Here is a 17,204-nt window from a genome sequence, read left to right as displayed (position 1 = left end):
GCAAAGCAGTGGCTGTAGGTAGAGCAGATAGGCAAGAGGCAAGGATCTTGGAGGAAAGAGGCAGAATATGGAGCTACAGGAATCAAGGTGCAGCCACCAGAGGCATGTTTCACATGTGCATGAAGACCAGCGCTATGCACTGTGCTGTGCACAGTGGCACTTCTGTCCACTCAGGACTACTAGGTATGCATCTTTGTACAGATGCTTGCCACGTCTTGAAGCTCCAGTTTTCCTTGATGTGTGTTCTACTGGAACAGAGTCAAAATACTTTGGTAATCTAATCTTTAGATGTACTCAACAAGGGTCATACCCTGTCCAATGTCTGACTTGCTGAGGCCAAGCCACATGGGAACCAGTGCCTTCTCTCTCATTCATACCAATCCCGTCCTTCCGTCGTGCCTGGCACAAAGCATACTTTGTTCTTTCATATACAGTCAGTAAGACACCAGCAATACATGGGTCTCAGGCTTATGATGGTCCATGTACCTGGAGTCTCCCAATCTCATTGACTACATTAGTTTCTCAGGTGAAGGGAGAAAATGCATAGGCTCAGTAGGAAAAATTCTGTGCTGTGTTTCTGGTGGATGCAGTATTCTCTAGAGGGTGCTCCACTAGCAGTGCTGCAAGCATGATGCCATTTCCCATCTTCTTCCCACCTCCCCTTTGATCAGCCCGCAGTCACACAGACCCTGCCTGGCAAGAACAGCGCTCACTTTTGAGCAAAGTGTGCTGACTGCAACTGTCCCACCCCAAAAGGCGGGGGGGGGGGGGGGGGGCACTCCTCTCTGCTCCTCTCTCAAAAGTCAGCACCAGGGCTGTTGGATTTATCCCTGGAATAAGCTCTGTGTTGAGAGCAGTGAGAGGCTAAAGGAGACCAGATGTGAAAACTCTCCAGGGAACCATTTCAGAGCCAGGTCCTCTAAGAAAGCTTTCGTCTCTCCCAGAGAAGCCCTGGAAGGTCAGGAGATGAAAGTTTTGCATCAGATATCCTCTGCTCAGCCTGAACGTCTGAAACTTCTGTTTGCTGGAAAAAGGCCCTAGAGCTCTGAGCACTGACAGAAACCCGCTCCCACTCAGGTAGGAAGTCAAAGTCAGCAAGAGCAGAGGACACGGCCACAAACGCTTTGCCTTCTGGCAACTCAGTTCTAACCCAGCTCACGTTGTGCCTCCGAACCGCCCAGGTGACAGATGCGTTCTGCTTATTGCTTACTAGAAGAGTGCCAAAGAGAAAGGATTCACTGATCGTACCCTCTCCCTTCTCCACTACTAAAGAAAATGCTATTTACCTAAATGAGGAGGAGGTATTCAACCACACAAGACAGCTACAGGATGGGTGCTCAAGGAACCCATACACTCAATTGAGCAATGTAGAGTGTGTATGTATAAAACAGAAGCTTATTTCCTGAATAAGCCATACCTGCCAAGCAAAATATCTTGTTCTAACACATGGTGTCTTTGACATTTACCTTCAGTCGTGAGGAGACTTACAATTCACAAGTGCCATAACCATGTATGATTCATCAGCTGTCTCCACAGGACTGAAAAATAAATCAGATTGAAACCATCATCTATATTATAGATGCTTATTAACACGTTATTTAATGTGCCAAGTTTGTTTTGCTTTGCGTAGCTGAAGGATTTTTTTAGGGTTTTTGTTTACTTTATATACGGCTCAAAAGCACTTTGCCATAAAATGAATTACACCTTAAAAGTGCTTTCCTGCTCAGAATTCATGTTGTTTGCTTTGCTTTTTAAAAACAATGTCCCTCTCCTAATATATTGAAACTATGGACAGAAGCCCCACTGAATTCAGAAGCAAAAGCAGACCCAAAAGACACAGGGAGCAGATCAGATTTTAATGCTAAGAAACAGCAGCAATTTCACGGGTCTGGGAATTATGGCATGGGGGAAAGAGAAAGTGTCCTACCACACTTGGAGGGTAACGCAAGGTGTAGGGAAATAAGGAAGAGCCCATGTGCCAGTCTAATGTGGGTGATGAGGTGCAGTCCAATTCTGCAAGGTGCTGAGGACCTCTCGGACAGCCATGAGGACATCTTGTGGTGCCAAGTCTCGGGTCACTGAAGCCTAAATGCCCCTGTAATATAATGCTCTTAAAAAGGAATTGCAAATGATTCCCACCAGAAAAGAAGAAAGAATACCCCTGTTCTCCCTGCTACCAGGCTTTCTTGCAGTTTTCAGCATGTGTCCGCTGGCTGATGTCCACTTAGCCTAGCTGAACTCACCACGCTGTTTATAGACAATAGCAAAGGCTGGATGTGGCCATGATTCTGGGGAGCAGGACAGAGCAGGCCCTGGGCAGCAGCCCCTCTGTCGTGCAACACAGACTGCATCACCATGCACACGCTGCTACATAGAGGTGATCCCTGTTGGTGCCTCTACTGATCCCCAACTGCAAACATGCTTCCCATGAGGCTCTGACTCACAGGCTGTAAGTGAGCAGCACTACTACGCTTTTCAGATGAGCTCGTAAAGACTGTAATTCCTTTTCATGTCCTGAAAACCTGGAGCACAGTGACAGCTTGCTCTGAGCACTGCACAAAGTCCATTCAGTAAAATTTCACTGGCACATGGGTCCAGACAGCCCCAGAATCCCCTTCCTCTGCCCTTCCAACCCCAAAGTGCTGTAAAGGCTCCAATTCCTTCTGCTCTGCTTCTGGATGGCTGGGTACCAAAACCCAGGGGCACTCGGTGTCATCCACAGGATTGGCACTGCATGGCCACTCCATCACAGGGGAGGAATAAGAGATCCCAGGAGCAGAAGCTAACAGGGGCCAAAGTAGAGCCCTTAGCATCTCGGTGCAGGCAGCAGCAGCTGCAGTATTCTGGGATGCCCAAGAACAAAAAATAATTGTGACTATAGAAGAGCGGTTTTGTTGACACATGCCACCATGTAACTTGACACATGCTGAGCTGGCCTTACCCACTACGGCTTACAACAGTTGTGTTTATAGCTGCAACCTGGGAGGTATTTTAGGATTAAATCCAAAAAGTCTGTCACCAAATGCAGACATGGACACACGCTCTCATACCTTGCACATCTAAACATTGACTTTTGAGTAGTTCTGAGACAAATGGATTTTGTAGGTAGTTCAGGCATGCAGAAGTCCGTACATTTAAGCTGTACCGTTGCAGGGGATGCTTATAAATATGAAGCTGACTGCATGAAAACAGAGATGAAGTAGTTGTCAGCCAGAAGTGACAGCCTTCAAATACTATTACTCCTGGTTTAACTTTCATTAAAAATGACAGGATAAAATGGCTTTTACACAACTGTGGTGCTATGAAAAGGAACCACTTCCAGTGCAGGTATCTCCTAATAGACAGCAATATTCTAAAGAGGAACTCAGATTATCAAACGCATGCAGCTCTACGCCACTTAATTAAAACATTACTAGTAATTAGGGAACCCCACTGACTTCCCTCCTGCCTTCCTCCTGATCTTCCCCGTCCTTGAAATTTAAATTTGAACCACCCTGAAGCGTGGAGGGTGTTTCAACTCTGGGTTCCTTTCAAACCAGTAGGCAGATAAAGCTAAGTAATGGAGTTTGGATTGAAACTCCAATCAAACCTTCTTCAGGAGAGTAGGACTGAGATCTGAAATTTGGAGTATTCACCTCCATCCACAGATAACTAAGGACATATTCAGCCTTTCAATCACATCATGAATGAATCTGTCCCGTTAGACCTGATAAATCTGCACAATTTAATCTGGGGCCGAATAAAGGTAACAGTTACCAAACATTTTCACCTTATTGGCATATTGATTGTAAAATATCCTTTTTTATCCTATTACTGGGAACAGTCTGAGCTAAAGAAACTCTCAGCAGACAAAAAAAGAATGGATTGAAGCATAATATAGATATGTCAGAAAAACAGTCTGCAGAGTGAGGGTCCAACAAAAGACACCAACAGCAGGAGGGACTAGATACAAGGATATTAAAAACCAAACCCTGGAACACTAGTATCTAACTCCATAGTTGTCAAACCTACTTCTTTCCCCCGCCTCTCATTTGTGGAAAACTTCCTAGGCTAAAAGAAGGGCATTGCACTAAAGCCAAATAAGAGAGGCAACCATGATATCCCTCTTTTTCCCTTTCAGAAATCAGTAACTAAGCAGCTCTTTCAGTCCCAGTTTTGCAACCCAGGCCATCTCTTACCATTTTGCTTTGGAAAGTAAATAAATAAGTAACTAAATAAATAAATAAGGAAACTAATTTTAAAACCTTAAACCATGTTGTCTGCATTTGTATGCATCACGTTGTTCAGCTCTGGTAGAAGGTTTAGCATGAGCAATATCTCACCTCATTAAATCCAGCTACCCTGCGAGCTCAAAATGCACTCTGTGCCACTGTTAGCAATGCTGCTGTGATTCTACCACTCTGCTGTTGAATTCAGGAGAGACTCCAGCCTGTGTTTCTGCCCATTAGGAAGACTGCCAGCTGCTTTTTTGCCTCCAACCTTCCCGTTGCCATAACTGTTGATGTTTGAAAGAGGGAAAGATAAAGACAAGGAAAGGAGAGGGCATTTTGTGAATAGAAGAACCTTATCTGCCAATATTCTTAAGTGATCTCCCATTCTGAACAAGATTCAAGAGTGGAACAACCTGGAAATGGAAAGGAGCTGTTAGAACACCACTAATTACTCGGTTCTCCACAGAAATAAGATAACTACCTCTCAGGGATGCATGTATTACTCCCCCAACAGTACAGGGTTGCTATAGCTTTATTAAATTGTCCCAGACGACAAAGCACTACCTGTTGGGAGCTCTTCCACTTGCTTCACTGCAATATTATTAGATCACTCCTTCCTGAATCTTTCTGGGTGCTGCCATGTGTAAAGGGTTGGCTTTGACTGCTATACAATTTCAGAGCTTGTGGGAGTCACAAAAACCCAGTCAGGGACTTTCCGATGAGCTGAGCACTACCAGCTGCCCAGAAGAGTCCCTTAAAAAGAAACACAGTACCTTCCAGAGGGAGCAGAGGGAGTCTTTTGGGTTGGCACTCTTCTGACCTGCAAAACATCAGCAAAAACACTAGAGGGTTAGTGCAGCTTTCCTTTGGCATCTCAATGAAAAATCATACTATATCTTAAGATCAGCTTCTGTTCTGGAGGACAGGAGAGTAGGAAACACTGTATGATGTTCCAAAAAGGCACAGGGAGGAATCCGGAGAACTGTAAGCAGAAAAGAGTCTTACTTTTCCTCCTGGTAAATGTGAGTGGTGAGAGAAGAGGAAAAACTGAAGTTCATGGAGGAGTGAAGCAAGTAAAAGAGTCTCTACCCAGCGCTCACCTGCAGGAGGAGGGACCAGAGCTCTCTCTTTGGAACAACTTTTGCAATCAATATCTCCATGTGTGGAATTTTAGCTGACGAAGCTTGATAATAAAGGTAAGAACCTATGCTAATCAACATAGTACGTACTGAAACTAGTAGAAAAACTAGGACCTATTATTTAAGATGCTATCTGAAAGAGTTTAGCAGTCTCCACTCCAAACATGAGCGTACATCACTGCCCAAAACAAAGGCATCCCTGGGGCTGCCCTACAAAAGGGGCTAAGGTGTACATTGCTCTTCTTAGAGGACTGCACATACAGAGTTGCAGGAGAGTGAGAGAGCAGTCAGGAGAAACACCACAGGAACCAGCACAGAATAGGAGAAGAAAGCAAAAAAAAAAAAAAGACAGAACAAGCAGAAACATGGCTCAGAGAACAATTCAGCAAGGGAGTTTTGGGGTGAGATCTGGCTATCTCCTTGAAAGAGACAAGGAGAGAGCACAGACACTACCTGCTCTAGTAGATGAGAAAAGGACCTTGAATATTTTTGCACATTGGAAAGTAACATCAAAGATTCCTAATCCTACCCTCCATTTCTTTACTATAAAAAACCCAAAGGGATTTGGACTGTGAGCAGCAAAGGATGAGGCCTAGATGTTGAACTTTCAAGTGACAAGTTAAGACCAGCGTCTTTTCCAGAGAACTGGAAAACAAGTTTGTTTTATCTAATTTTAAAAGGCTCAGATAGTAATCTGGGCAAGTTAGACCTTGCTCGCCTTCTTAATAAATCAGCTGAATAGCTCCTAGAAAGCAGAATCCTAAAGACACCCCTGCAGGATTACACTGCAAAGAAAAAGCATCCTCTATTGTAATTCTTTGGTTGTATCAATAAAACAGCAGGAGAGAACCAGTGACCAACTTCTGTTTTTGGAAGGCATCTAGCAAAGCTCCTCATGGTGCAATAATGAATAATTATTGTTTGAGCTGCAAGAAGTACAATTTGACCATTCTGATCTATGATTGAGGGCAGAAAAATGGGAATAAATGAACAATTTTCTTCAATGACAGAAGGTCAACAGCAGGATCCATCAACTTTCAACACTTGGATGTATTTTGTTTAAAATACATGCTAGTGAACTAGAAGAGAAGACAAGCAATACGATAACAGTATTTCAAGTGATACCATTACATAGAAAAGCAAATTTTATACAGGGAGGTGATACCTTTTATTTGACTAATGGATACAGCTGTTAGAAAACAGCCAGCATGTGGGCATGCGAACTCTCCTCTGACCTGCCTGTTTTCAATTCTATTAGCTGATCAAATAAAAGGATAATAACATCTCCCCATGAAACTTGCCATACTTGTGTCTACAGATAAAGATGTTTCTAACAGTACTACCAGCAACAGTATTTGGCAGGAGGATTTTCAGATGGACCTTGACGCTTCAAAACATAAGGTAATGACTAATTACAGAGGTTTATAAAAAAGACCATCTCCTCAATGCCTCCTGTGGGGTCCATTCCATCTTCATCTGAAACAGCCGATACTAGTCCCAGACACAGATTGGAACTAGAATCAAGCCCAAACTGGAATGATTTCTGAATTGTTCCAGAGCAATGGTGCTTCTGTCCCTATTACTTTCACGATACACGCTCTACTTAGATCATCACTGAGTCTTCTTCTAACATAGGCTTTTTTAATATCACCTTATAAAAAGATTATTTTACCCACATGCCTCCATCACTACATTTCTTTTGCCAGTAACAGAAGTAGTACTCAGGGTTCAAAACAGGCATCCACCCCTTAGTAGAAAAACACATTATGTGCTGACATACCTCACCTGCAAGATGAATTCCCACAGCTCAGAAATTCAGTTCATTTATTTATTAAGCAACCAGTTAACTTTAAATTCAGCACAGGTAAAAGCACAACAAGAAGTGATAATTGGGACTTAATAATATACTCAGCTCATATTGGATACAAATTTAAAACATAAAAATCACTTAGAAGGTTTTCTAGTTAATGGCTTAATTTTCCCTTCTGCTAAGCCTCTAGTCTAGTAGAAAGTATCACTTAGCTAGTTCAACCACTAGCTCTCCCTGTTGAGAAACTGACACATTAGAAGTGATCAAGCCCAGTCAGCATGGGTTTATGTAAGGCAGGTCCTGCTTGACTAACCTGATCTCCTTCTATGACAAGGTGACCCACTTAGTGGATGAGGGGAAGGCTGTGGATGTTGTCTACAGGTAAGGCCTTTGACACCAATTCCCACAGCATTCTCCCGGAGAAACTGGCTGCTCATGGCTTGGATGGGTGTACTCTTTGTTAGGTAAAAAACTGGCTGGACGGCTGGGCCCAAAGAGTTGTGGTGAATGGAGTTAAATCCAGTTGGCGGCCGGTCACGAGTGGCGTTCCCCAGGGCTCAGTACTGGGGCCAGTTCTGTCTCATATCTTTATGAATGATTTCGACAAGGAGATCGAGTGCACCCTCAGTAAGATTGCAGACGACACCAAGTTGGGTGGGAGTATTGATCTGCTGGAGGGTAGGAAGGCTCCACAGAGGGACCTGGACAGGCTGGATCATTGGGCCGAGGCCAATTGTATGAGATTCAACAAGGCCAAGTTCTGGGTCCTGCACTTGGGTCACAACAACCCCATGCAACGCTACAGGCTTGGGGAGGAGTGGCTGGAGAGCTGCCTGGCGGAAAAGGACCTGGGGGTGTTGGTCGACAGCCAGCTGAACATGAGCCAGCAGTGTGCCCAGGTGGCCAAGAGGGCCAATGGCATCCTGGCTTGTATCAGAAATAGTGTGGCCAGCAGGACCAGGGAGGTGATAGTGCCCCTGTACTCGGCAATGGTGAGGCTGCACCTCGAGTACTGTGTTCAGTTTTGGGCCCCTCACTACAAGAAGGACATCGAGGTGCTGGAGCACGTTCAAAGAAGGGCAACAAAGCTGGTGAAGGGTCTGGAGCACAAGTCTTACGAGGAGCAGCTGAGGGAACTGGGGTTGTTTAGCCTAGAGAAAAGGAGTCTGAGGGGAGACCTTATCGCTCTCTACAACTCCCTGAAAGGAGGTTGTAGTGAGGTGGGGGTCAGTCTCTTCTGCCCAGCAGCAAGCAATAGAACAAGAAGAAATGGCCTCAAGTTGCATCAGGAGATGTTTAGATTGGCTATCAGGAAAAATTTCTTCACCGAAAGGGTAATTGGGCACTGGAAGAGGCTGCCCAGGGCAGTGGTTGAGTCTCCATCCCTGGAGGTATTTAAAAGATGGGTAGATGTGGTGCTTAGGCCACGGTTTAGTGGTGGACTTGGCAGTGCTAGGTTAATGGTCAGAGTTGATGATCTTGAAGGTCTTTTCCAACCTAAACAATTCTATGATTCAGAGACAGGGCAGGACTTCAACAGAAGCTCTGCAAATCAAAAAACAGCAGGGATTTGGATAAAGACCAGAGTCCTAGAATATAGTCACTGTCTATAAACTATTAGAGAGCTGTGGCACTGTCCACTTAGATAAGCTTTTCAAAGTTTCCATTCTAAACAAACACTTGGCCCAGCTATGTCTATTTGAATTTGTATGACGTTTGGACCCAGTTCCCTATTTTGGAGTTGTTCCTCCTATGGAAATTTCATTATTATCATCCTGAAAGAAGCACAATGAATGCAGCCTCTTGTAAAAGGGGGGAACTACAGTTCAGACAGTGGAAGAAGTGAAAGGCAAGAAGAACACCCCCTCTCTTCAACACAGATAACTCCACTGTCAGGCAGATTTTCCTCCTGGTGTGTATAACTAGACACTTCTAATGTGCTGCTTATTCTGGTTTGCAAAGCTGAAGATGTGCTGGGTAAAATATTAAAGCTCTCCATTCTTCTGCCCTCTTAAGGTTATTTCAATAATCAACACATATCCTCTTAGCCAAGGGAAAACAAGACAGCTAGTCACTGATTCTGGCATAGATCATCTTGCTGGAGACCCTCTTCATGCAGCCACGTGTGTAAGCAGCTGCACAAGTGGCTATGAGCGTCAGCTCTTGAGCAGTCTGTGTCGTTAAAGCCTGGGGATAAATACACAGGTCCCCAAATGATAAGCTTAAACCATACTAACAACTGTTTGAGAAAGAGTTCCTTCATCAATAACAGCTATTAGCACACCCAAGTCTGACTCATCTCTTTCACCATCTGTGACAACATGTCATTTGCATTAATCCCTCATTTTCCTTGCTCCACATTCTTCTTAGCATTCATGTTTCCCAACTTGCAGGAATATTTGTCTGACCCTTCCCCTTAAAACAACAACCATCAACACAGGTATTTAGATGAGCCACTGATCATAACCAAGAACACTGCGCTGATTTGATATTGCCATCTTGGGAACCAATGAACCGAGAATTGCTAATGAATCACTAATGCTCAGTGATTGTATCTTCAACAGGCAGTGACTGTATAGATGGGTCATTTCTGTGTATATACAGTATTACTTCATTTTTTTTATCCCTGCTCTACTACACACTTAAAAATGTGTTCAGATAGAGAAAGTATATCAAGTGCCCTCATGAAAAGTATGGGGTTTAAACCACACAAATACTATGCAGTCGGAAAGAATTTACCAGGACAATTGTTAACTAACAGAAATACGCCATTACCAGTGGTTTCACAAAACAAGCATCCTACTTTCAACACCTTAGATTTAAGCCATACGGGAGATGCACAGAATACCTTTAAAAGGCAAGTCAAGCGATTGGAATTCATCTCTGAATCAGAATCTCAAGAGGACAGCTTTGAGGCACGCTGGGATTTCCCTCCTGCTAACCCATCCCTGTCCCACAGGTGACAATTACCTCTCTGTCTTTCAGTAAGGGCAAATAGAGATCTCTTCTCCACAGGGAAAAAACACTTTTCTCTCTCAAGTTTGATTAACATAATAAAGTTAAATTCAGAGAAGATGCATCAGCCTCTATTTAGTCTCAAGTTTGTGGTTTCCATTTCAGGCTTGAAAAAGTTCTTGTGCCCTTCCAGTGCATGGAGGGGCTCCTGACAAGCAGAAAACCTTCAGAATTAGGTGGAGAAAGGTCACGTATGTTTTGCTGATGGCCCAGCAAAAAAAGCAGTATATTTCAGGCATTGAAAAAATCACTAGAAGGCCATAGCAAAGCAAAGTTTCAGAGAACAGTTTCCAGTTTGGTGCTCTTAAAATAGATCAGCATTTGACAAGCAAGAGAGACAACTCTCTGCCATCCTCCTTCTCCTCCCACCTGCCCCCATTGCCAGGAGAAGCGTGGCGGGAACACCGGCCTAACATTGCTTTTCTTTTCTCAATGCAAGACGGTCATCCTCTGTGCCCCCTATTGTTAAGCTCTGAATCATAAATGGTTGCCCCTATTAAAGGGCAGCCTACAAACTCACCTCTAAAATGTTAAATATCACAACTGTCAGAACCTATTTCAGTCAGTTAAAGCCGTTGAAAGCAAATCCCTTTAACTTTAACCACTTTCAAATCAAGGGCATGTTGGCTGTATGCAAAAAATAAGCCTGCATTTTGGGAAAGTAGGGCCTGCTTCTCAAAGAATCAGCACAGATATTCAGGAGACATTGACTGAGGCACAGCAAACAGTGCCACAAGGTGGCCCAAACCTCCTCCTTCAGCAACCACTGTTGAGACCTCGAGGTTATCCAAACCCTTCTCCCTCTCCAGCCAATCTTTTATAATTGGTGCCTTTCACATCCAGCCCACATCTCCGTACTGCAGTGTTCACCTCGAACGCCACCATACATGTTCTGCTACCAGCATTCAAAATAGCACTTAGAGACAGCAGTAGCAGAGTACAGGGGTTTCCCTGAAGCAGCATTTTGACTATGCTTTTTTTTTTTTTTTTTTTAACCACAGCCACAGAAGTCCGTGTGCTGAATTGTGTTTGATTTTATTTCACAGCTTCATACCACAGCCTCAGAACCATGTGTTCTCATTCAGCTGATCAGTGCTCTTACATCCTCCGTTTAGGATTTTTATAAGTATTTATACAATACAAACAAATTCAGTAGCCAAAATGGGACATACCAGCAGTTCAAGGAGAGATTAATTAAAGCTTGCCAAGCAGGGAGAACTTGAATATGGAATGGGAAGGCTTTTTGCTCCTCATCCCAGCGTGTCTAAATGTTCACACGAGAACCTCTGAAGTCCTGTTTCAACCTCTGAGCAAAATGCAGTGGAGCCCATAAACCACTGTGCTGTATAATTTCGGTACAGATTCAAACACTCCCTTTTAAATACCACTAGAAGAAAGTTAACAGTTTAATTGGATTCTTCACAACGTCTATGCAATACTTCCTCAGTGGTTTATAGTTAACTGGCAAAGCTGGTACCACTGCTAGGGAAAAAATTCAGGCAATTTAAGAGAAAGGACTTAAGACTGAAATTTCTTTGCAGAACTGTGATCTTGAAGTGCTGGGCTGGCAGACAAACGAGCTTTTTGCAGCACTCTTGCTGCAATTCAGCCACGTGGCATATGACAGCTCAGCTGGGACTGGGAAGCCCCACACTGCTGCAGGGACCTGGATGAAGGGGCCGAAGAGCTTGGTTTCTGCAGGGAAGCTCCCAGCGCGGAGGAGGACTGCTACGCCAGGCAGACCGCATCTCTGCCATGTGTCCCCCTGATACCCACCCTGCTTCTGCAAGACCTCTGCGCCTTTTCTGGCCTTACTTCCTACCTGATTTCTGCTCCCTTCCCATGCAATCCCAACAAGGCAAAGCCAAGAAGACATGAAAACTTCCCATGTATAAGAGCACTTTACAGCCAAAGGTATTATCTTTGCCATTAGAGTGCATGACCAGCGTGCCTTCTTATGCATCAGCTGACAACAGTCGGAGGAGGAGCATAAGCAGAGCTGCATAAAGCCTTCTCTAAATTCACTAGAAACCCTTCTGAAGAGTATTATTTACACAGTGAAAGAAGAAAAAAATCCACATAATCATGGATTACTACTCACCTTTTAAAATCAAATTTCTGGACTATATTCCCAAACTTTGTACTATACTTGCTATATTTAGAAAGAAGGAAGTGAAAGAAGCCCTAAATATTACAATTCTTTTATCCCCTTTCCTTCCATGTTTTATTGTTTCAGTGATTTAGAAGTTTACTAAAACATGCTGAGGAGCAATGAATGCAAAAGGCTGTTTGGGTAACTGTGAACCCACTATTTCATGTGTTGCATTTGGACTCCCATACAGCCTATGCACTTCAGTCAGACAGCAAATGTTTCACCAGTTAAGCAAGTAATTTATTTCATACAGTCTCCAGTTCCACCTGGGAATCCCCACGCTAACAACTTTTAACACCAGATTGCTAGTATATCAATCATTCTAGATTTAAAAAACACCTTTAAGAACCTAAGCATTTTCCTGCACTAATGAATGTTAAATAACCACAGAACTATCTAACTTAGACTATTTCCCATTTAACAGCTTGATGTCCTTCAATTAATGTCAGCAATCTACCTTGAAAACTATCTATGAACTCTAAAGTTTAAGTGATTCAGGGAAACAGAGCTTCTAGTCTATTTGCATGCATGTTATTAACATCCAGAGTAGCTCTAATGGTTCATCAAGTGCTTATTACTAGTTAGACTAAAGTAGCTGAAGCAGGTGGCTGTGTCAAAGATGGAAAAACAGCATGGCTTACACTGTACACTGCTACTTCTCCATTCCCAGACAACACTGTGTGTTTAAATCAGCCAGCCCCAGCCGTGCTCCCCGGCTTCCCCCTGCCTCCCCCCAGCCCAAGCGGTCCTCCGGAACCAGGGGCAGCCGTCATTTCTTCTAAATCTCATTTCCTTTTCTTTAGGAGCACACTTGCCTCACACACTCACTATGAATAAAACCAAACAGGTTTGCTTCAGCCTTTCTTTTCTCATCCACTCTAAGTCTTTTCCAAAAACTTTTCCCAGAGATGTTGTTAGCCACGGATATATAGACAACCCTGCTCTCCAGCACAAGTACAGCTGTCTTTCCAAAACTCCGCTTACCTTTGCTAAACTTTCCCTCTTTCTCTCTTCTTTCTCTGGCAATGCTCTGTCCGAGCAGAAGAATGACATGCTTCGCATAAACTACCCTTCCGCTGCGCTTTCCCAAGTAGCGGATACATAGTCATCTGGCTGGTGAGCCTTAAGATCTGCCTATCCTGCCCATCCAACCCATGGCAGGAGATGGGGTACAGGTCTAATGTGGAACGCCACACTCTAACCACTGGAAACACCTTTTCTCCCAGCACCACCCCGATCAGGAACTTGGGAAGGTGAGACAGAGACATCATAAGGGCAAAAAGGGCAGGCCTGGAGCTGGGAGTTGTCACAACATCAACACAGGTCTTCAGAGGCATTCCCAAAACTGGAATCCAGCCCTTATTGCTATAAAGACTGGACCATCCTGCTTAAAATATTGATACTCAGCAAGAGCTCCTAGCGTCCACATAATCACAGTGTGAAGCTCTTAGGGCTTCTTTGGGCTCAGTTTAGAGCCGATCAGAGCCTCCTCCTGCTCTAACTGTACAGCCTCCACTACCTCAGAGGAGACCACGCTCGTGCTTGGTGTTCTGCTGATCTGTCCTCCAACACCTGACAAACCAGCCAGAACAAGGGCAGCCACAGAACTAACTGCCAACACTCATTTCCAAAGGGAGGAGAAAAGCAAAGGAATAAGTAACACCAAGTCCAATAGCTAGTTCAGAGCAACGAAGGGGACACAGTTGAATTAACAAATATCAGTATCTGCTGACACAGAGCAAAAGCAGCAATTTTTCTATGAAAATTGCTTTTGTGTCATGTCACAAAATGCAAGCCAGGCACAAATGCTAGGCTGCTGAGAGGTGGTGAAGAGAGGGAAGAGAACTTTACCAAAGGGAAACATGGCTGGAAGACTTGAACACAAACACAAGCATGAAAGCTTGGTGAATGATCTCCATCATTCACACGCCACTTTGAATAATTACCCTGCATACTTAGCACAGTTACTCTTCTTTACTAAAAGTGCCAGCCTAGGAAAGTTGGTTTTGGCAGCCAGGTAGGAGATACGCAGCTTGCCCTATGGTGAAGTTTGCCTGCGATCAGTTACAGCTGCAACAGCAAGGACAAAAGCTTTCAAATTTGACAAGGAAAGCCATTTTGGGTCTGCATAACATTGCTCTTCGTTTAAAACAGTGTACGTTCTCATTGTACATGGATCCTTCTTCAAGGAAGCTTTGAAAGGCCTGGAGTCCCCCTCAGCTGCACGTGGGGAGAGACCGAGCAGAGCTCCAGACAGGACACGTACCAAGCACGGCAGCACGGATGCAGCATGAGTCTGCCTAAAACTAGTCATGATGACAAGGGCCATCCTTCAGACTTCTCCATGTAACCATTCCCTTGGGCCCCCAGCCTGGGGACACAGTCCCATCAGTAAGTTACCTGCTCTTTCCTTCAACCTGAGTAGAAGAAACCAACTTCCAGAGGTAAAACCCACATCAATAAATTAGGAAAGAGGAGGGGAGGGAAACTGTCTCATAAAGCTCACCTGACCTGATTATTACCCTTGCATCAGCTTCTGCCAGCAAGAAAACAGATGAAGTTTACTGACCATTCAGATGTAATCTACTTAGTACTATGCAACATGCTGATACATGTATTTTTAAAAAAAATCAATGCTGTACACCATCAAAATGAATCCATTAAACAAAGAATCCAATAACCAGGAGATACCAACAGTTACTGAAAATTCATAACCATGGGGGGAAGTTGCCTCTGTGCCAAACTCCATTCAGTATTTTCACCAATGATTTGGCAGAAGACAAAACCGGTACTGCTAAAGATAGCGGACTGGTAAATAATACAGCAGACAAGGCAGAGAGAGAGGAATCTGGGCCTGTCAGTGCATGCAGCCAATTAGAACAGGAGATGCAGTCATTCAGCAAAAGGCAAAGTCAGACACCTTCACCCATACCATTCAGCTCACATTTGGGTATGGACGAGGATTCAGAAGTCAGAATTTACAGGCACTTAATACTCCTTTCTAGTGTCACACTATGACCAAAAGGGATTGCTCTTTTGATCTACGAACTGGAATTAAGAGAATTTACCTCTCATGTGGCAATGATGTTCATTCTGTAGTTTACAGGTTCCTTTGGGCACTTGAGAAAGCAAATAAAGAGGGGAAAAGCTGTATACCACTTCTAAGAGATTCGTAAAAGTTATTGAAGAAAAGCCAGCTCTTAGGTGTTGGCTTAAATTTGCTTTGCAGGTGTCTGCACCTTCACCAAAAAAACATTAAGGGTTTGCAGATAAAAACGATGTGGATAACTTCTAGTATATGGCATTAGTATGCTCAATAGTGAGACTCTGCACATGGCTGGGGTATCTGCAGTTTACAAAGCAATACAGAAACACTGGAAAGGGCACAGGAAGCCACAGAAACCACCCCAAGAGAGAAAGTATCTTACCCTGAGAATCTGAAAGGGCTCAGTTGGCTTCATTTCTTAAAAATAACATCAGAGGTAAGGCAAATCCCCTCACAGGCAGGGACTATCAGTTATTAGAGGCCTCTTTAATCTAGCACAGAACAACCTAACAAACGAGTCGTTGGAACCTAAAGGCAAACTGAAAGCAAAGGTACCTTTCCCTCCCACACCCTCCTTTCTAGTTCGTTTTAATTAAAAAGTGCCAGAGGTAGTGCATCTTCCTATCTTCAGATCAAGTCTGGCTGCTCTTTCTCACTGTTATGCCTAAGTCAAATACATATTATTAGCAGATACAATTCAGGAGGCTCGGTGAGACACAAATGCCTAGAATATACAGGAAGTCAAACTAGATGGGTTTGTCTTTAAACTATGGATATGAAAATCAAGGCTCCAGCAGGTCAGTAAGGTCACAATAAGGTTGAGGGAACAGATGAGAATGGGAGAGAAGCATGGGGATTTAAGAGTTTCAGCTGCCCTCAGTATTAATGGCAAATGAGTTCTTAAAAAAACAACTTAAGAATTACAGTTAGGATGCTTTTTATGTTTGTCTTCAAGATTTCAACTTATCTTTTTTTCAAACCCCAGAGATTTAAGTTGTAACAAACGCAAAAACTCTTTCTGATCACTTGCATTTACAAGCTGTCCTCATTAGATGTTTTTTTTAACTCACTTCTTCCGCAATGACAGAAAACGTATATATAGCATTCAGTGTAAAGATGAAACTCAAGGCTACAGAAACCACGTGGTGGAAACAACTTTGGAAAACACACAAAGTTTAGGTGAGACAGTTCAGCTGCTGAGAGAAAGTAATATGAGTGACAGCTCACAGGAGAGTTTGGGGTTGAGGTGTATTTTCCACAAGGGTTTTGTCAATAAATGTTACAAGAGGTGGCTGGGAACTGGAAAAGGGATTGTTTGGTACTCCTCAGACACTCGTTTGAAAGCAGCAGACACAGAAAGGTGTTCCTGAGGGTTAGACTGGATAGTTTACGTTCTGAGTAAAAACTACTATTCAGACTACTGGAAAAGCCACTGAGTTAACATGGTGGTATTAAAATTATTCAGTAATCGTGAAAAGAAATCCAAAGGAACAGTATGCACCAGAAGGGCCTTTTGTTGCTCAGTAAGCCACATCAATTATCTGGGCATTTGATATAACCCTCCCCCCATAATAAACTGCCTGCAACACGGATGGCAATCATGTCTGAACAGTGTCAAAGTCCCAAAGCCAAAAGGTAAAAAAAAAAAATAGAAAAAAACCCAAAGACTTTGCTTTCTCTGCTTACTTCCATGGGAAATGAGTAAAACTAACCACTCCCTTCTGCAAAACCTCATCCTCCTAGCCTGTTCCACATACTCCCTCTCACAGAAACTCAACTCAGCCAAGGGCTAACAAGAGGTTTGTCCCAGACAGACCTTTTTCTTACTGTC

This window comes from Nipponia nippon, unplaced genomic scaffold (genome assembly GCF_047370975.1).
Source record: "Nipponia nippon isolate SJK-2023a ecotype South Korea unplaced genomic scaffold, ASM4737097v1 scaffold_10, whole genome shotgun sequence".
Taxonomy (NCBI): domain Eukaryota; kingdom Metazoa; phylum Chordata; class Aves; order Pelecaniformes; family Threskiornithidae; genus Nipponia; species Nipponia nippon.
Note: the sequence above shows the minus strand (reverse complement) of the source record.